General features: G+C 39.2%; 1 protein-coding gene and 1 pseudogene across 11 annotated transcripts in view; one reads left to right on the forward strand and one right to left on the reverse strand.

Moving 5' to 3' along the window:
* The window catches only part of DOCK9 (dedicator of cytokinesis 9), a 370,241-nt gene that overhangs the window by 148,066 nt on the left and 200,103 nt on the right, over window positions 1-22,072 (forward strand). The gene's annotated exons all lie outside the window — the stretch shown is intronic.
* LOC139436583 (protein tyrosine phosphatase type IVA 1 pseudogene) lies at window positions 4,898-10,491 on the reverse strand (annotated as a pseudogene).

Consider the following 22,072-nt stretch of genomic DNA (forward strand, 5'->3'; position numbering starts at 1 on the left):
TATCTGTTGGGATATTTTCTCCTAGTTTCTGGCATGCATGTTTATTTTCTTAATAATGTCTTTGAGCAGAAGTTTTAAATTTTAATCGAAGTCCAATCTATAGAATTCTTTATATGGTTAGTGCTTTCTGTGTTTAAGAAATATTTGCCCACCTTTTATGGAAAATTTGATCCATGTTGTTGACCTCAAAATATTTATGAATCTCTAGGAATGTATATTCCCTTTAATAACTGATTTAGAGATTTTACTCATTTTACGTAAAATTTTTAGAAGCTGATTATAGGGTTTTTTTTTTTAGTATGTGTGTGACATATTGGGATAGTGTATCTATAATTTTATCCATGTAAGTTAATATTTAATCTTTTTGTTTAGTTTTATTTTACCTCCTTAAAACTTTGGAATTTTTCATGGTTTTCCTATTACATGATTTTCTAAATGTCTTCAACACATTCTCAGCGTTTATTACTCTATAAAGTTTTCTCGGATCACTTTAGTTTTCCTGAGCTGAACAGTCCTAACTAATTTAAAACACCTATTAGTTAGGAAAGCCCTTTGATTTATTACATACTTATTTGACAGTTCTTTATTGAATGTAAGTGCTGTGTAAAAACAACAGAGTTGAAGGTAATATGACCTCTGGCTCAAAGGGCCCCCAGTTCTGCTTGTGCATATGTTTGTCTCTTGAGAGTGCGGGTGGGTGGGGTGCCATGGAGGTAGAATAAGTGATAACACCAAATGATAAGTGGTTAGTGATAAATTGTATAATGCCTGTCTGCTTGGGAGAAAAGTGAAAGCTGGATGTTAATTTTTAGTTGCTCTGTGTGTCTTGAGATTTAACCAGGAAAGCAGGAACCTGCTTGGTTGCCTGCTGTTGCAAAGCACCAGGGCCTGGCAGAGTCCCTTAGTTCCAAGTTGAGATCAAGGAACTGTTGCTTTGTGGGTAGACTCTGTATTCTATTTTATTCCTAATATCCTTCCTAATGATACCCAATGAATTGTTGTTGTCTGTTTTGATCATAACAGTAAATTGGGCTGATGTTTTCAGGGAACATTCTGCTCTGATTCTTAGATCCATTTCCTGCATCATAACTGAAACTGCACTGCTCTATTGATGGGGCTTTTTGTGAATGCAGTCAACGTGTTAGCAAGTGTACTGTATTTTCCCTGATGCTTTACTAAAATTTACCATCTTGTTTATCACCGAGATTCGTTTAACATTTATTAAACAATAATCACATAATAAACACTTATTGTAGAAATTAAGCATGCTATGTCCACCACACAGAGACGTAGAGATAACCACTCAGTTAACATTTTGAGGCAAAACCTTCCAGAATTTCACCCATGTATATAACTCTGTTCATAAATCTATATAACAATATTATTATATAGTCATGTAACTGGATTTAAAAAGACTCCACAATATATCACAAACGTCTTTCCATGTCAATAAATACACATATATACCTCATTCTTGTGGGCTAATATGTATAGGTTAAATAAATCTCATTGTATAGAGGTAATATTTTTTAACCTATACCCACTATTCCATTTTTTTTCCTGATTACAAAAGCTCTGATAAACATTTTTGCAAATTAAATACTTGTCAAATTGTTTTCTTAGCACAGATTTCTAAAACTGGAATAACTGTGTCATAGTATATTTACTTTTTAAAGAATTTTGATAGATATAGCTAGATTCTCCTCTAGAAAGATTATTTTGAGATTTTTAAAAATTGAAGACAAGAGAGTTTGTTTTCTCACCTTGTGACTTAAGCAGTTTGTCTTCATCATTGCGCTTTATTTTATTTTTATTTTTTTAAAGATTTATTTATTTATTTATTTATCTCCCCTCCCCCACCCCACCCTGGTTGTCTGTTCTCTGTGTCTATTTGCTGTGTCTTCTTTGTCCGCTTCTGTTGTTGTCAGCGGCATGGGAATCTGTGTTTCTTTTTGTTGCGTCATATTGTGTCACAGTTCTCTGTGTGTGCGGCACCATTCCTGGGCAGGCTGTACTTTCTTTTGCGCTGGGTGGCTCTCCTTATGGGGCGCACTCCTTGCACGTGGGGCCCCCCTATGTGGGGGACACCCCTGCGTGGCACGGCATTCCTTGCGTGCATCAGCACTGCGCATGGGCCAGCTCCACATGGGTCAAGGAGGCCGGGGGTTTGAACCGCAGACCTCCCATGTGGTAGACGGACGCCGTAACCACTGGGCCAAGTCCACCGCCTCCATAATTGCTCTTTATTAAGCTGTTGACGGAATTATTTATTCAAAAGAATGACAGCCATTTTGGTTGCTGTATACTCAGTCAAGTGACAAAGTCATGCTGGGGTTCAAATTATCATGAATTTTGCCTCAACTCCTGGAAGCAGGGCTGCTAACATTTTTAAATATCCCAGGAGAATTCTAAAATGTTCCATTGTAGGGGCAGGAATGTGTTTGTTCTGGGAGGTCATCATCCTTTTAGAGTTGTTAGAGCTATTAAATAGACATTATAAAGGAAGGAGCAATAGAAATACTGAGTAGAAACAGACCAATAAACTGTTATTGCTTCGTCCAAGATTTACTTTTAGTTATTCGAAATAGTTAATTTGTTTCTCCTACAGCCTTAGTGAGAAACTGTGACTTTAAAACATTTAAAAATGTAACTTAGTCTTTCATATTTAGAACACATAATAATTATAGAGAATTTAGAGACTTCAGAGAAGAAAAAAGGAGAAAAAGAAATCACCCATAACCTCACAGCCCAGAAATAATTACTGCATAACATGTGGTATATTTTAAAAATATTTTTCTCTATACAAATATAAAAAAATGATAATATTCCATAAACAGTCATGCTTTTCTCACTTACCATTTTATTATGAGTATTTGCCTATACCAATTATATTCTACTTAAGCATGATTTTTCATATGTGTATAATATTCCATTATATGTATATACCAGAATTTAAATGCTTCTCTGTTGTTAGGCATTTAGGATGTTATAAATTAAAGCTACAGAGGACCTCTTTATCCAAAAGTCTTTCTATGGGTCTATAATTACTTTCATAAACTAGATTTATAGAAGTGAACTTAAGGCAAGAATGAAATGTTTAAAGATCCTTTAATACATATTGCTTTATTGCTTGATAATTGATCTGAGTTTACATTCCCAGCAGTAGTGAGTATTAGTGTATGCTTTATATACCCTCTTTAGCATAATTTTGTCAGTTGGAGAGACAGAAGATATCTTTTTTTTTTTAAATTTTACTTTTTTATTTTTTCCCCTCCCTCCATTGTCTGCTCTCTGTGTCCATTTGCTGTTTGTTCTTCTGTGTCTGCTTGTATTCTCTTTAGGCAGCTCCGGGAACCAATTGTGGGACCTTCTGGAGTGGGAGAGAGGTGATCATTCTCCTATGCCACTTCAGCTCCCTGGTCTGCTACATCTCTTATTATCTCTCCTCTGTGTCTCTTTTTGTTGCATCATCTTGCTGTGCCAGCTCTTCATGTGGGCCAGCACTCCTGTGTGGGGCAGCACTCCTGCGCAGGGCAGTATTCCATGCGCCAGCTCACCACATGGGCCAGCTTGCCTTCACCAGGAGGCCCTGGGCATCAAAGCCTGGATCTCCTATATAGTAGACAGGAGTCCAATTGCTTGAGCCACATCTGCTTGCCAGATATACCTTTTAAACTCCAAATAATTTGTCATATCATTGCAAGTATTTCCCTTTTTTGTCATTTGCCTTTGTTTTTTCCCATTTCATTTTTATTTAAATGTTTAAGCTCTTGTACAAGATTTTTATGAGCTGGTGAACACTGACAAATATATGGTTGAGCTAACATTAATATACACATAACCATTTTGTCAATTACATTATAAAACAAATTATCAAGTATTCAAATATTGTTTAACAGCTCAAAAGGCATATAAAATATGTCTGCTAAATTCTTTAGCAGAAACCTTTTTTTTTTTGCAAGAGATTGGGAAGAGAAGGAAAAATCTTATTTCAAACAAAAATAATAGTTGCTAAACAACTTACAATAGATATGGAAAAAATTACTGGAATTTTAGAAATTTTTTATGATTAAGAATTGTAGCTATCATAACAAAGCATCTCTACTTAAAAAATATTTGCTAAATTAAAGAGCATACTCTACATGTTCTGTACAAGATTAAAGCAAAATTTTACTAAAAATACATAATAACCCCCTCCCATTCATATGTCAGGCCCTCCCTGTTGAGTTGCATCCCAAAGTGCAAACATTAAGTTAACTGTAAGGCTTTTTTTGTCTGGAGACATTAAAGACATATACTTCTGTACAATGCAGATTTTCAAAATGAAGGTTTTCTCTAATGTCAAAAATTTAAATTTGTAGATAGAGATTAAGTAATCCCTGTAAGACTTGATAAAAACCCAGCAATATTCAGTGGTTGTGTAAACCTGATGTATATTGGTACAAATATGGAATATGTAAACAAAAATGAATAGGCAAATAACCACATAGGCCCATATAGGAAGTGACTGAAGGAATAAACCACATAAGGTCTACAGTGTACATAGCTCCTGGGATTTTAAGTTCTGTATGATACTAAAAATATACAAGTATTACACTGGAATTTAAAGACTACTTACAACTCAATATTGCATGATTTCAGGAAATATCAATAGTTACAAATGATAAACCCATTTAAAGTGCAGACCAGCAAGAATCTTTTGATAAGTGTCCAGATAGGCTGATTGTATTCCAAACATAGAGGTTGCAATTCTGTCAAACTTATAGCATAGTAGAGCTACTTGCAATACCCCTATGGAAGCTTCATTAGACTTATTCACCAACATGTTAGCTAATATGTATGACAAATTACGTCCTCTCTCAAATTCCACTTCCAAGGTAACAGCATCAGACACCTTAGGTTTATTGTGTGCAGCAGTGGTTTCTGTGACCACTGGGGTCTTTGAAGTGCAGCCACATTTTAAGATGATACTTCCCCAAATACAAAAATTGCTTGCTGTTAAAAGCTCCATGCTGGGAAGCGGACTTGGCCCAGTGGTTAGGGTGTCCGTCTACCACATGGGAGGTCCACGGTTCAAACCCCCGGCCTCCTTGACCCCTGTGGAGCTAGCCCACGCGCAGTACTGATGCGCTCAGGGAGTGCCCTGCCACGCAGGGGTGTGCCCGCATAGGGGAGCCCATGTGCAAGGAGTGCACCCCGTAAGGAGAGCCACCCAGCACGAAAGAAAGTTCAGCCTGCCCAGGAATGGCCAGGCACACACGGAGAGCTGACACAACAAGATGATGCAACAAAAAAGAAACACAGATTCCCATGCTGCTGACAACAACAGAAGCAGACAAAGAAGAGCATGCAGCAAAGAGACACAGAGAAGAGACAACTGGGGTGGGGGGGGGTAGAAGGGGTGAGAAATAAAATAAATAAATAAATCTTAAGAAAAAAAAAGCTCCATGCCGCTTTTGTCTTATGAACTGTACTGCATCTTCATATTTCATTACACCTTCAACTGTTGCTGGGGCAGCAAGCATTGGAGCTCTCCCAAGACCTGCAACAAAATGAGCAGCAATGTAACAACAGGTTCTTAATTTTTACAAGAATAACCAATCGTCAGCAATCTGGATGAATGGTAGTGCACCGTTATCAAAAGGCCAATTAAGAGTATGGTTACCATCTTTCTCCACAAGAGCTGGGTTGTAAGTTCCTTCACATACTCTTACTATTGTGGTAACTCCATACTTTTTACGTTGCTCTATAAAATTGCTTAAGGTTGCATTGATTGGGTTGTGGGTGATAAGAAATCTCATGTTCTTGTATGTGACTTCTACAGGAGCTGAGTGGTTTATTTGAGCCAGGTTAATTTTGTTAAAAAATACTCAATAAGGTTATGAAAGAATTTTTAAAAAATTGAATACTGAAATAATATAAAATTCAAGTGTGCTTCAGTATACTCCACTTGAAGTTCTCAGTGCTTTGAATTTGAAGTTGGGAGTAATGGGACATGAAATGAACCTCCTAACAAGAAGCAGTTCTTCAATCCAGTAATACTGAGGCAGTATAAAGAAGTGCCCGGAGGCGTACCCCACCCAGGTAGATCTCTTGTAAAACGCTAGCGGATTTCAGTCAAACACTGTGTCCAGGTTAACCACGCTCTCGTGGGGGTTCTTGGTGGAGTAGTGATGAGTTTCTACAGTGCACCTGTTTGCATAGAGGTCGTGCTGTGCCTGGCAGTCATCTCCACTGCCCTGTAAAAACTCCATAAATGTGTGACCAAGAATACCTGAGAAATGAGGAGTGGGTTTAAACAGTGAAGAGTGTGGCCTAATCCTACAGCCAGCTCAAGGCAGCAGTAAAAAAAAAAAAAGGCAGCAGTAAAACAGGTGGTGGCAGTGGCAGCGGTGGCACCAGGCTCTACTATGCTGTCATTTGCCTTTTAATTTTAACTTTCTTTATGATACTTGTTTTACCTAGGGAGGTTTAAATGTATGTGATAGCATAACCATCTTTTCCTCTGTGATATTTCCAATTACCTTTAGGCTTAGAAATTTTTGCTGGATATGAGATCAGATATTCACCAGTATTTTCTTTTGGGATTTATTTGTTGCTTTTTTCTTTATTTGCTATTTGGCTGTTTAGTACAGGGTTCAACATACTATTGCATGTGGGCCAAATCTGGCCTGCCACCTGTTTTTCATGTGTGTTTTTTTGCCACCTGTTTTTATAAATAAAGTTTTATTGGAACATAGCCTCACTCATTTATTTATATATTGTCTGTGGCAGAGTTGAGTAGTCATGTTAAAGATCTATAGTGTCAAAGCTTAAAATATTTACTAGCTGGGCCTTTACACGATAGGTTTACTTGATCCCTGGTTTGGCTGATTTAGAATTTATTTGGGTATATAGTTTAGTTGAGGCCTTAGCTTGATTCCCTCTCCATTCCCAATACTTAGTTTTCCCGTTCTCATTTATTGAGTTATTCATCCCTTATATGTTGATTTGTGATGCTGCCTTCATTATATATATATAATTTATATATATAATTATATATACAATTTATATATATAATTATATATATACAATTTATATATATATATACACATACATATATAATAAGAGAAGTTGTAGGCTTCATTATTCTTCATGTTCTTTTATATATTGGCATTCTTTATTTAGCCCTTTCTATTCTGTTTTTCTAATCTCTATGTCCATTATAGAAACAAAGATGTTTGTTCAATTGCATTTCAGTAAAAATAGAAACAAGAAATATGGACAGACATAAATCCTACAGTTTTAAAAGCTAGAATAAATATAAGTATTAACTGTTAAAGTCACTAAATGAAGTATTCCTATAAAGCTTATTGATTAAAATTCAGGTCCTAAGGGTTAAGGTCTGAATGTGGCAATATGTATTATTTGTAAATTTGTTTCCTCAGGAAATAGCCTGTTCATAAAGTAACTCAAGCTGGTCTTTATATGGATTCCCTGGTGCATTTTGATGAAAGAAAATTCCAATGTAGCAGCTGCATCCTCAAGTAACCTTGATTTGAATCTGCATTTTTTGTATATCCGGTCTCTCCTAACAAAAGGCGTTCTAGCAAAATATAAGCAGAGGTGCTACTAAAGTTTCTAAAAAAATTACATTCCTATCTGCAGGCTATATAGCTGTAGTTTTATAGGCTAAGAGTAAACTCTTTTTTTCTCACATTATATGAATTCTAAAGATAATTAGTTTCCCTCTACCTAGATTTTGTATATGTGTGCAAATATTTATATATACATATGTATGTATGTGAATGTGTGAGCCTGTGTATTTGTATATGTGTATTTTTTGTTGTCAACTCAGTACTGAAATATTGGATAAAGGATACTTTACATTTTTCCCCAGTGTCAGTGAACAATCATGGCCTTTGCCCAGGATGCATTTCAAAAAACATGTTTCCCTGCCCAGGAAAAACAAATATTCCAAAAAAAGTAAAGTCAACATCACTTGCTATAAACGGAGAAATGACATGGAGTTAGGTGGTGACTGATAGGTTTTATCTTCTCTTCTTGAGTGGGTTCTGCCTTTACAGAATCTCTGTGATAAGACCTTGCTTTACAACATTCTTAAGATGTGGGTTTGTTGACGGCCTATACACCAAACAGTTTCACCCTTGGGTATCCTCTATGGAATTCCTTGCTTGTTCCTGTATTTGTTTGGTATTCCCTCTAAGTTCTCTAGGCTTATGATATAGGAACGGCATCATTAAGAGTCAGTCTTCTAAGTTATTCTTATTTCTCTATGCTCTCTTTATTGCTGAAGAGCAATCAGAAACTTTTTTTTTTTTTTTTTACCCCCTCTCATCTTTCCTTCATTTCTCAAATATGCAGTAGATACTGGATAATCACAGAGTGGTGCAGTGGTGAGTAAGTCACTGTCCTACTCTCAGGGGGCCTTTACAGCCCCCAGGTGTGATACGGGCTGGGATAGGGGTAAGTACAGGTACTATGAGAGAACCTAAGAGACTTCCAGCTCAGCTTTGCGAAAGTCAAGAAGGCTTCTGGGGGAGAAGAACTTAACCAGGTGAAGGGGTTGAGAGGGACATTTCTGCAGAGGGAGCAAAGGCCCAGAGGAGATCTGAGGCCTCTTTGGAGGTGCTAGTAATTCCACAAGATTGGAGCAGGTTTAGCATCTGGGGGACAGTGGTGGAGGGCATTGGTGGCCAGTAAGGATAGAGAGGTAAACAAGAGCAAGATCATGGTGGGTCTTGTTTGAACTTTATTCCAGTGTTGGAGGGGACTATTGAATAAAGGTTAAAGGTTTTAAACAAGGAAAGATTCATGTTTTAGAAAGACTGCGGGAAAAACCTCTTCCTGACGGGGGCAGCTGGAGGGGTCAGGAGAGCCACACTGGGGCCGGGTTCGAGGTTGCGGCAGACAACCTCGGGGGCTCTCAGGTGTGAAGGACGCACGGCGAGGGGAAGAAAGGAGCCGCGGGGACCAGGTCTGTGCGCAAGTCCGATTTATTGAGGAAGTACAGTGGGTTATATAGAAGGTGAAGAGGGTGGGGGGAGATGGGGCGGCAGGGGATTGGCAGAAGCATGGGCGGACTTGTGGTTGGTTGCCGTAAGCAGTTACTAGGGACGGGGGCAGATATCAGGTTAGCTCTACTATTTATAGGGACGGGGATGAGTTGGGGACATAAACAAGAAAAGAGGCGGGAGTCTGCTATCTGAGCAGGACAGCTGTTTGAGGAGATGGGCCAACAAAAGACCACTCAGACTGCAGAGTGGCTAATAGCTTGGAAAAAGGGATGTCTGAAGATTTGGAGCACTAGTGAGGAGGTTATTGCAGAAGGCCGGGATTAAGGTAGGTGGTAGTGATTTGGAGAGAAGCATCTGAAGTTAAGAATAGTAGAATGGGGATAGCCAGAGGAAGGAGTCAAGAATGTCATTCAACTTTTTGCCCTCAGCTGGGAAACAATGTTGAAGGAACAGGATGAGGGGTGGTGGTATTGGGATGGAAATGAGGATTTCAACTGGGGACATCCAGAGTTTGAGGTCTGGCACTTGGAAACCTGTTGAGAGTGTTTAGAAGGCAGAGAGATAAAGGCCCTCAGAAAGGCCTAGGAAAAGGAGTTGGAAAAGATGTTCAAGATGAATGGTCAGGGAGGTAGAGGATAGTCTGCTTTGCATTTGAAAATAAATTACAACCAACGAAATCATCAGAATTTGAAGAACTCGTGTGTTTATTACCTTTAATGCACTCCTTCATCAGAAGCACTAAGCGTTGTTGAGTAGTTACTAGGTGTTAGGCATCGTTGTTAGCTCTTTGTGCCTATTTACTCATTGAATCCCTACAACAGCTCTGCAAGGTAGATGCTCTTATTACTCTTGTTTTATAGTCCAGGGAACCTAGGAAATAAGTAAAAGATTACCACTGTCTAGCGCCACGTAGCTAGTAAGTAGCATAGCTCGGACTCAAAGCAGCCATTTAGTTCCAGAGTCTTATGCATTTCACCACTATACCACAGTTGTCCTGCCTTTCAGCATAGCGTAAATAGGCATTAAGGCTAAGAAAAGAGTGTGTATGGAAGAGTAGTCAGAGGTGAATGAACCGCACAACCATGAACTGGTGAGACAGAGATGAGCCAAAAATGAATAGGGAGCCCAGTCTAGCTTGGGAGACAGAAGTAAAACAGTAGTAGAAGTAAATGGCCAAATTCTATGAGTGATAGAAGGGTCGTGTGAACTCAGAGAAGGGAGCTGCCTACTGACCAGGGGTGATGGGGGAAGGATTTTAGAGAAGGGAACATTTGAGCTGGGTTTTGAAGGATAAACACTGATGACTAGGTTAGGGTGTGGGTGTGAGTGGAGAGGACTTTACAGCCCAAAGGAAGAGCCAGTTCACCTTCAGAGAAGGATGAGAAGTTCAGATGTGCATTGTCCAGAGGGTACCTCTGGGATGAGTTGGCCAAATTGTGAAGAGCTGCCTGTGAGTGCAGAGGTGAAGAGCCATTGTGGGTTTTTAGAACCTTCCCTCATATCAGAGTGGGGTCAGGATAAGAAAGAGATAGATTGGCGGCAAGGGGGTGAAATCCCTGAGCCCCCAAACAAACCTGAAGACTGAGGTGGTGGAGGGCAAGGGGAGTGGAGACATTTTTTATGGAGCTAGCATTTATGGGCTGTTGAACAGTTGGATGTGGATGAGGGAGCAGGGAGTAAAACGCCCAGCGTTCTGTCTTGGGAGGTGGAGCTGCTGTAAGCACATGGAAGCCCAGGAGCAGGAGCACGTTGAAGCGTTAGTGGGGTAAGAGTGGAAAAAGCAGGAGAAGAGAGATGGTGAGTTCACTGTGGTCTTGCTAAGCTGAAATGCCTGAGGAATCTTCAGGTCAAAGCCAGCTTTCACAGGGCTCTCTAAAGACTTTACAATTTGGGGGTTCTTCTTTAAAAAAAAAAAAAAAAAGAGAATTACTAAATTAAATGTAGGATTCAGAAGAGGCTCCTATGAAGGAGGGTCCTGAAGCTTGAGCTTTATTGAATTCATGCAAACCTGCTTCTGCCTCATGGCAGCTGAAGGCTGTCTAGTTCGCTGAGTCTCTTTCCAAGACTTGCTGATGTTGGACTGTGTCCAAGGGTTTGTCTCTTTTCAGCCATAGGCTGGTCTTCATCTTGTTTGGACTATTAAAGTTAATCCGAGGGTTTCCTTAATGTGATGTCTAGGAATGCCCATGCCATTCCCCTGATGCCTCTGCTGAAAAAGTACCCTGGCTTCCACTCTGTTCATTGTACACAAAGAAACCGAGAGAAAAAGCCACAAAGGGCTTGTGTGGGATAAGCACTCTTCTATTACCTATTATTGCAACTCATGTCTGAAGGAGGATGAAAATATACTCTCTCCATTTATATTATCAACCGGAAATGGTAGCCACGTATATATTTATGGACCATAGCACATCCAGCTTTCTTGTTACGAAAGAGTTTTGGGGAGCTATTTACATAAAGCCATATACCTAAGCCTCTCACTTAGAACAAAATCTTTTTCACAAAATTTAAGCGATTTCTGAATTGAAATTAAAAGGACTTTCAGAATAGTGAATAAATGTAAGGCAGTATATTTAGATAATTATCCCAATAATGCTTGGAAAATGAGTTCTTTAGTAAGATAGGAGTGGAGAAGAGAATCCTAGAATCATTGTTTTGTCCATGTCTTGGATAACTCAGACTGAAAAGCCTTTTTTTGCAGGAAGGTAACTGCTGATACTGCCAAGGATAAGGTTCTATTTAGGTAAAATACAACCTCCTTTGTTCTCTTTCCTTCTTGAGCCCCTGCTAACCTCCCTTCCTGCTGTGGCCTCTGGAAGCCCCCTTCTGCAATGCAATACTCCACTGGGTAGCCATCCACCCCAGATGCTTCAGAATTCCACCCCACTCCCCCTTTCATTGTCAGAATTTACAGTGTGTGAATGATCTCAGCTAGGTGTTAGGCTCCTATCTGATTTTTAAAAATCACACCCTGGTATAAATAGGGAAAAGACATATCTGCCAAAGGATATTTGCCTTTTAATGAAGAGTTTAACTCTGGGTGGTGTTGAAGGTGCCTAGGCAGATTTTTGACCAGCTTTATCATTCTTTTCCAAACTGAAGAATGAGTGGAGTTTGTGAGTCTCTGTGTGTGAATTTGGGTTTTTGTTTTGGTCACTGGAAGGAAATGTTTTTGCCTCACTTTTTTCCTTTTTCTAATAGGTGATAGTTCTGTGTATGGTTATCTAGAGCAATTCCAAATATTTAATTAGGGAGAGCATGGGATTTTTAGTGGGTGGCCTTCCCTGCCTGCTGTGTCTTTCACCTGCTCTTCACCCCAGCTCACCTACCAAGCTTCCAAGAAAGGTGAGCTTGGGAATCTATATCCCTTAGAATTTGAAAGTTTGGTTCGATTCTTGTGAACTGAAAATACCTGCAAATGGCCTTGCTGGGCCTGAAATCCTAGGGCCTTGTGAAAAAAGAGAACTAAGATACTTCTTTTTCATGCAAATTCATGACTTGCTGGTGTTCTGGATTCTGTGTTCAGAACTGATGACTGCATTATATGAAGGACGATGTAACAGGACAGGAGAAAATCCAGGGAAGGGCTGTTAAAAGGATTGGTGCATGTTTATAACGTAATGTTGTAGGTCAGAGCCCCTTCCACCTATGCTTTCTCCTAGAGTCCTAAGCAGACCTAGACTGTCCTGCTTTTCTTCTGATTTGGGAGTTAGGTGGGATGGAGTATGGAAGACAGGCAGAGCAGTGGACATTTTAGCTACCCCAGAAGAGTGGACATTGTCTTATTTTTGGTTTATCTTTTCTACTAACTCAAGTAGAATTTCGTCAGTTTTTCTTTGCCAAATAATGAAGGCGATCCAATTGATGGTTCTTTAGAACTTTGACGTAAAAGGATTGTTGCTGGATTTCCGTTTTCACTTTTTACCCATAGGATTCAACCACCTTTTGACTGGACTGCTGTGCTACAGAGGATGCAGGCTGCTGTCCAAATCATATTCTCTTGTGACCGATATTTTAAAACAAGTGGAAATTCTGATAGTTTGTACAGATGCGTGTTTATCTGAAAAGTGCTGGGCACTGTCCAAAGGCAAAGCAGGCAGCCTTGGTCTTAATTTAAAAACAACCTCAAGCTGCACCAGAATTTTAAAACCTTTTTCAATTTTATAATTTTTAATCACCCTCTTTCCATAAAAAAAGGCAGAAACAAAAAACAAGGAGGCTAAGTTTTAGAGCTGTTTATGTTGTAAATTCTGCAACCCTGTAGGGCTTGGCTAGAAGCAGGCAATTAGAGAATTCAGGAGAATGCTAGATAATCGTCAAACAAGCTTGAGAATTCATCATTTAAGAAATACTATTGGGAAATGAATGTTTTTAAAAAATTTAAAACTATTTTTGTCTTCCTTATTTAAAAAGAGTTGCTTTTGGTGTTCTCTCCTGGCTGCTTTCCAGCATGTCTGTGTGTGTGTGTACGTTTACAAGCTGTCCTATGACCCATGTTCTCAGCCACACACCCACCCCCCGAGCATATCTTCTGAAGAGTAAGATTAACTAGTTGGAAAGACTGTTGAAGAAACTAAGAGAATTGCCTCAACAGATTTTAGGGATGCTTAGGTCATTTATTTCCAAAATTTCTAGATTATGGGTCTCTAGTACAGGTGTATATTGAGTTTGTTTTGGGTCTTTTTATCACAAAAGTAGGAGGTTTGGGTGCACATCTTTCACTTCTTATCTACCCTGTTATTTGTGGAGAGGTTATTTACATAACAAAGCATTATTCTAAATTGGCTTCCCCTTATGCCCCTCATTTTCCCCCCAGGGACATTGTGGCTATCTTCCTCTGCCACCGACTCACTCTGTGTTTGTGATTGCCAACTAATTTTGATAATAGCCCAAAGTGAAACATCTTTGGGAAGATGACTCTCCTTGCTCAATCCATAGACACATATAGATGGCTTTGGAATCATCTACCTCTATGGGCAGATGCACCTTTGCCTTTTTGTATTACTATCTGGAAGTAATGGGGAATAATCTGAATAATATAGAAGAGTTTGTGTGCCTAGAGTTTAAGCATTTGGACCATTAACAGCCATGTAACATCCCTTTCGAGAGTGTTGTTCTTATGTGTTGGGGTGGGAGACAGAGCTCAGAGGGTGGGGAGTGGGAGTTAGGAAGGGCAGATGGGGCTAGAAAGAGGAGCCAGGCTTCCTGTGGATTTCACCAACTCTCTTGGGTTGGGACTCTTAAAATATTTTGGCTTTCTGCCCTGGGACTCTGCTTGCCTGATTCAAATAGAAACCTAAGCCAGGAGTGCTGTAAGTCTATTTGAGGTTAAAAGGGGCCTTCAGGCACTACAAACATTGTGACCAACTTTTTCCATTGTCTGTCTGAGTAGGCATAATGATCAACCCTGGGTTGATGGCCAGAGGGTGAACACAATCCGAGGTCACATGGTCCTACCTTCAGGGGACTTCTGTTTGGTGCTCTAGACCTTGTTGCATTGTATTAGGCTTTTCTCTACTGATGTATCCCTTGCCCCTTGGCTCTACCAGCTCCCCAGTTCCTCTGTTAGCTATTCTCTGAGGTATGTTGCAACTCTTGTGTGGCTGACTCACAGAGATCCATCCAAGTGTTACCGGATTTTATTTAGGTTCTTGGCTATGCTGCAGAAATGAATTTCAAGAGCACACCGGGTAAGTTAGTCCAGTAATTTATCAGGTAGGGAGGGAAGAGAAAAGGGAGAAAATAACAGATCAGGGGTCCCAGGTAGAGAGGAAGGAGCTGAAAGTGATAAAGAGGGCTGGTTTTTAGACTACAGTTCCCCATTACAAGTTATAAATCCCCAGGTTTACTTGCATGGCCACATGGCAGAGGAAAAGTGGTGAGAGTGGCTGTGCACGAGAGCAGGGCGTGCTCAGGCCTTGTGGTCTGCTTTGTAAACTATCAATTATTCCACCCCTTTGCTAATGGCAGTTCCAGCTGTTTTCTGTTTTGATTGATCACCCCCCTTATCAGTCCTCCAGTGAGGACCCAATAATAAAGTCCTTGGGGGAATATCTGGGATTTTCCCTTGCTCCCAGAAGAAGTCTTTGTTCTGGATAGCAGAATCTTGGGGGTGGGGTCTTCCAGCAGCCATCTTGGGGGTTATGGATGTCCACGTGGACTCTCTGTCAGGTTCCAGATCTGTCTGTTGATTCCCTGTCTTACTAGCCTGCTTCACAAGGGCAGAGGAAAAGCTGACCAGGTTGGACACCATGCTGTTACCTTTTGCCACTACCTCAGGGGCTTGCTGCACGTCTTGGAAAAGCAGAATTCCTTCTGCCTCACAGTCTGAGAAAATCTTCAGGGCTTTTGCAAAGAGGATTCTGGGGACTTAGCAAGGATTTATTGTGTCGGTGGAGGGTGGGGCTAGACCACATTTAGGCAAAGCAAGCCACTCGCAAATGTTGAGGTTGGAAAGGGCATGCTTTTGTACAGTATTGAAGTGCTTTCTTCTGTATGACAAAGACATACAAAATCAGGGGCTACCTGGAGTGACCCTTCCCATCCAGGACCTTAAAGGCCTTGTCCTGATTAACTGTGAATAAACAATGCACAGAGACAAGAATAGTGAATTACTATGAAGAAACAGTGAAGGCTGGGCGTGGAAAATATCTGGAAAATAGTCTGAGGACAGATAGGTGGGGGCTGTGGATGGAGTGAGGGAGCGAATTGTCATAAGAACAATGAAGGATGTCAGAGGAGTGGGTGTTTTTGAAGGCAAACTTTATTTCACATTTCTACTGATATGTTTTTATTTCAGATGTGGAAAATAGGAATCTAGTGGTCAACCCAGGAGATATATTATCAATGCCCTTGAGAAGTGTCTTTATAGAGTTCTTCAGGTAAAGTGTGAGGTGAAGGGTCAGCATAACTGAGCAATGAAGGATGTCAGAAGAGTGGGTGTTTTTGAAGGCAAACTTTATTTCACATTTCTACTGATATGTTTTTATTTCAGATGTGGAAAATAGGAATCTAGTAGTGGTCAACCCAGGAGATATGTTATCAAGGCCCTTGAGTGTCTTTATAGAGTTTTTTAGGTAAAGTGTGAGGTGAAGGGTCAGCATAACTGAGAAGGTTAAATAAAAGGCTTTATTTAGAAATTTGAGCTAGATAAGCGAGTTCCTTCTTACTGCAAAAACCATGACTAAATAAGTGGAAAATGTGAAATTTTTTACTGAGGGCCTTAGCTAAATGATTTCACGATCCATTCTTTGAAACTGTCGAAATGTGTGGGCCCTTGGGCATCTGTGGCAGGCACCCCAGCCATGCAGGTGTTCTCAGAGTGGATGCCAATTGTGTGAATCTGTGGCATGCATTGACCACTGTGTTCAGGAAGATCTGTTTTCCTGTTCAGAGGTTATGGGAAGGTGAGCATGCATCTTTCTTTTGTTTTCTTTCTGTTAATCCAGCTAAAAAATGGGATTGGGTTTAGCATGGGTGGAACTTCATTGGACTTTAGAATATCCCTCCCTTTTTAGTGGGATGCTATGCTGTTTGCTTTACATTGGCAGACCAAATTAATTCCAAGTTATTAGAGCTTTATAAGAAAACACAGTAATTTACACTAGCGAATTAGGCAATGTAGTCACAGTGGACAGACCTCAGCCAGGCCACTTAATTTCCCTTAGCTACAGTTTCCTCATCTCTTAAGGAAGGTTTGAATTATATTATCCCTTCCAGGTCAGAAATTCTTTGATTTTGAAATCGAATATTGAAATATGTAGATAATGCAAGGAACTATAAGTTGGAGCATGAGGTATAAATATAGGAAGAGTTTACATAATGATGTAGTGTTGATCTTGGCTCAAGATGACTTTAGAAGGTATAAGTCAGCAAATGATGAATTGCTATTAGTACGTGGGATCTGGAAAAATGTGTAACTACCATCGTGGTTATGCTTTTGTTTGTACCATGGACATGGTGTGAGTGAGAGAGAGGGCTTATGGTGGTCATCAGTAACACCTGTGTTTCTGAGCACTCTGTCCTTGCCCAGCATCCTCTTCCTAGATGATGTCATCCACTTTCATTGTTTTAACCAACACCTGCCCAAATGTGGTCTTCCACCATGTGTGCACTTGAAGCCCTGTATCTCATCCCATTATACACATGGCCATGTGTCATTTTCCTGCCTAAAACCCTTCCCTGGCTCCCCATTAGGTTAGCCTAAGACATGCAAGTCCTGGGTGATCTACACCCTGGCCACCCCCCAGACTCATCATGTGCTATCTACCCCTGGACCACTGGCTGAGACCTCCTGAGCCACCTTTCAGATCTCCAAAGAACTCAAAGCCTTCACACATGCTGTCCCCCACCCTTCAAGTCATACTAACTCAGCCACTCTTTATTCTCTACCTTCATGCTTACTTTTAGCTACAGGTGTAAAGTATCTTCCTCAGAGAAGCCTTCTTTGACCCAAGACTAGCTAAACATCTTCTATTTTGCTTTCATTGCACATATTACTATTGTAAATACACTGCTAAGTCTCTTGCTAGTTGTTTACTGGTATATTCCATTGTGGGTGTATTTGTAAGAACCCTGGACAGTCACCATGTCTCTCAATATTCCTTCCTTCCAGCCCTCTTGTATGTGATGAACCACTGTAATGTTATTACTTCAAACAATACCCTAGCATTAACTTTACATGAGTGAACTGTATAAATAGAATGTGCTGGGAAAAGGTGTTTTGTTTCTATCATAATGGGACCTGGAGTCCTTGATGGCCAGATGACTTGCACCTTGACCCCAAGAGTTGAGAATCATTGTCCATCTAGCGGATGGACTTCTAACAGCATGATTAAGAGCCTAGTGATTTTTTTTCTATGTGTGCATTTCTTTAGACTACCCAGGTTGTTTACAAAATTTCCCATTGAAAAAATTGTAATAATCATATCTTACTAACTTCATATAGTTTTTTACTTGTTTATAACTTAAAGTGAACAGAAACATAATACCCAGTGTTTTATATTATTAGATTTCTAGACTATACTACTCAAAACTGTAATAATTATGTATCATTGACACAAAAAATTAGTAATTGTATATATGACCTAGATTTTGCTAAGTTTTTCCTAAAATTTTCCCAGAAGTCATACAAAAGAATATATGGGAGGAAATGGGAGGGGAAGAGGAGCTATCAATTTATAGACATAAGAAAGTATATTATACTAGGAGCACAGCTGCGAAAAAGGAAGACAATGAATTAATTGATCTTGATCAGGGACATAATTTTAATTATATGTTTATATGTATATATATAAAACATATGTACAGACATGATTATATATAAATAACATATAATTATGATTACCATAAATATAATTATAGGATGAATGCACTGAACTCTTTGGACACGTATACCCTCATTACAGAGGAAGGTTACACATATGAAAAATGATTGCTCTGATAGGATTCATACAGGGTTTCTCAACCTCAGCGCTATCGACATTTTGGCATGGGTAACTCATTGTAGGGGATTCCCCTGTGCATTGTAGGATATTTAGCAACATCCTTGGCTTCAACCTACTAGATGCCAGTAGCAACCCCCTACCCTAGTTGTGACAAACAAAAATCTCTCCAGACATTGCCAGATGTCCCATATGGGTTGGTGGGGTATGAGGGAGAGATCACTACAAGCTGAGAACTACTAGATTGGAATATCTAATGATTTGGGTTAAGCATGTAGTTTGAAGTTTGAATGATCAGAACAAATTTAAACTAGGCAGAACAGGGTGACTGTCTATACCAGGGTTTCCAACCTAAGACATCCTAAGAGCTTCTTTTGGGACTCATACCAGCACTCCTTCACCTGCAGTGGATGTTTTATTCTGAACTTTTCTGAAGTAGATGAAGTATAGTTCATTTTTTTTTTTTTTTGGAGCGTGAGGGCACCCATCCAAACCTTACTTTTTCTTTAAGAACCAACTCAAACCCACCTTTGCAAGGAGGTCTTCCTTTTTTTTTTTTTTTAACTTTATAAATTGGACTTTATTTTAAAATATAAAACTTCTGCTCTGTAAAAGACAGTGTAAAGGGATGAAAAGAAAATCCTCAGATTTGGAGAATATATTTGCAAAAAATATATCTGATAAATGATTTTTATCCAAATATACAAAGAACTCTTAACACTCAACAATAAGAAAGCAAACACCCACTTAAGATTGGGCAAAAGACCTGCAAGTAAGTATGCAAAATGATGTTCAATATTATTTGCCATTAGGTAATTGCAAAACAAAACTGCCATGACATAACACAATCATTAGAATTAAACACGTAGAAAACCAATTGTTGGTGAAGATGGAAAGCAATGCAACTCCCATTCATCGCTAGTGAGAATGCAAAATGGTGCAGCCAGAAGACAGCTTAACAGTTTCTTGTAAAACTAAACAATCTTGCCCTATGTGATGGTTTTGTAATATGTACCCAGAAAAAAACCAACATGTTCTTAATATTAATCCATTACTGTTGATGTGAACACCTTGTAAGTAGGACCTTTGCATGAGGTTGCTTCAGTAACGGTGTGGTTCAACTCAGTCCTTCCATTGCCTCAATCAGGATTTGTCTTAATCTTATTACTGGAGTCCTTTATACAATGAATGAAATTCAGACAAATAGAAAGTTTACGGAAGCAAGAAGGTAAAGGTCAACAGAACCTAGTAGAAAAGGGAGAGGCAAGAGAGTCTACCATGTGCCTTGCCGTGTGATAGAGGACCCCAGGAACAAGGTCCACTGGCAGCCTGTCTCTGAATGCCACAGTCTTCAGGAAGAAAGCATAATGTTGATGATAACTTGATTTGGCATTTTTCTTATCCTCAAAACATATGGCTAATAAATTCCCATTGATTAAGCCAACCCATTGCATGATATTTGCTTGAGCAGACAAGAAAATTAAAACCCCATAAAATCAAGCAATTGCACTCTTAGGTGTTATATTAGTCATGGTTCGTGGGGAAATAGAATCAACAGGAGTATCGGAGGTGTTCCTTTGATCACCCATATACTCCTGTTGTCCGTTTGATTGCCTCCCTTCTTGGTTGCCAAAGCTATCGTTATACAGTAAGGAGAAAAATAAGAAAATGTGGTGAGCTCTTATTTTGAGAACTTTTTTAAAAAAAATTATAAGATTGACATTCCTAATCTTAAATATGTGTGTGTGTGTGTGTGTGTGTGTGTGTTTTAACAGCCTTTTTAATGGAACAATGGTAGTGGTTGGTGTTAATTTGGTTTTCTTTGCTCAGTTTTGGATTTTGGTATTATTACTTGGCAAGATCAAGTATTGGAAAGTTTATGATAGTCCTCTAATAAAAATAGATTGATAGCACATATGGAATGTCTTTGAAAATTATATGTGAGTGAAGGATATTAATGGTATCATTTCATAGAGGGATTTGATGATACTAATGTATATTGCTCAAAGTAATGTCATTTTTTTTTTTGCTTTGAGATAAACCAGTTTACTTCTTACTCCTACTATCCAACTGTTATCATCTAATTCTAACTACACTGAGAGAAAACATTTAATAAACTATTTTGATCATTTCTTTTCCTTCTAAATGATCACAAAGGACCTTTAGATTTCTATATAGAGTAAACAATATATTTAACTGAAATAAACCCTTCCTTTTGGCATTTTTAGAAACAAAACACATGCTAAAATCTTTTCCACAGTATTCATTTGGGTACAATAAAAATAGCATGTCTATTTCAGCATCTTGTACCTAGCAGTCCATTTTCTCCATTCAGTTGTTATGTTGTCTGTATGTATGAACATCTGTGGTAGGGGTCAGAAATTTGGTATAGTCATAAACTAGGCTACGTTTGTAGAATATCATTCACAGTGATCTTAGGCATTGTCTATCCTACCCCCATATTTCACAGATACTCAGAAGACATTAACATCTGCCTTTTAAGCCTGTTTGGTGAATTAGGAACTGATTTTTTGGGGTTGAGAGAAATCTGTTTTATACAGTGGGAAGCAGGGCAATCAGAGTTGTACTGTTGGAAGGGGTTTCTATGGAAGTCATGCTATTCCTCGTAGCCTCTGCCTTTCTTAACAGATCACAAGCCCATCTGTCTTCTTTCTTTGTCATGGCGTCTGTCAGTTCTGGTTGCTTCTCTCCAAGACAATTTGTATTATATCAGATTGAGTAGAACCTGGTTAAAATAATGTATGCTCTTTGCATGTGAATTTTATATCTCTGCTTTGGAACAATTAAAAAAAATTCTCCATCTAATCTTTCAAAGAAAGAAATTGATTGAAGGCACATGTTGTTCTGCTTGTAACACAGCAGTTACACGGCAGTTAAATTGTTTCTCAGGTCACATAAAATAATAATTAATGGGTGGTTGATCTAAAAATTATGATTTTGTAGTCCCACACTTGTTCCATAATGACCAACTTAACCATACTGTACCCAGTCATTTTCCCATGCCCTTTGTGGATAATTCAAGTGTTAGCAGATATTCATATTTACTTTTTAAAAAATTTTTTATTACTACATATTCTGTGGACAGGAAAGCTCTGTGCTTTATAGCTCTTATTGAGGAGGCAAAATCCAAATCCCTGATTGCTGAATTCAAGTCTCATAATTACCAAAATGAAGGTTTTTGAAGTTACCTTTCTGGCTCTTGCTTCCTCTACTTCTTTCTCATACATTGTGATATGCTTCGCTGAAAGTCTTGCTGTTCTTGGAACACGCAATACTCTCCCATTCCTCTCCAAGTCTTTATGTTTATGTAATTTATTTTCCCTGAATGCCTTTTAATGTATTCATTGCCTAACAAAATCCTACTTGTCCTTTAAGACTCTGGTTCTCAAAATGTGGTGCCTGGACCAGCAGCATCAGAAGCACCTGGGAGTTTGTTAGAGCTGTAGATTCTCAGCTGCGCTCCAGTCCTGATGAATCAGACCTACTCTCTGATGCACTGTCTAGTGTCCTTTCCTCTCAGTCTGAAGAATTCCCTTTAGTATTGCTCATAGGGCATCACCTACTGTGATGAAACTCATTTTGCTTTTGTTT

This window comes from Dasypus novemcinctus, chromosome 15 (assembly GCF_030445035.2).
Source record: "Dasypus novemcinctus isolate mDasNov1 chromosome 15, mDasNov1.1.hap2, whole genome shotgun sequence".
Lineage (NCBI taxonomy): Eukaryota > Metazoa > Chordata > Mammalia > Cingulata > Dasypodidae > Dasypus > Dasypus novemcinctus.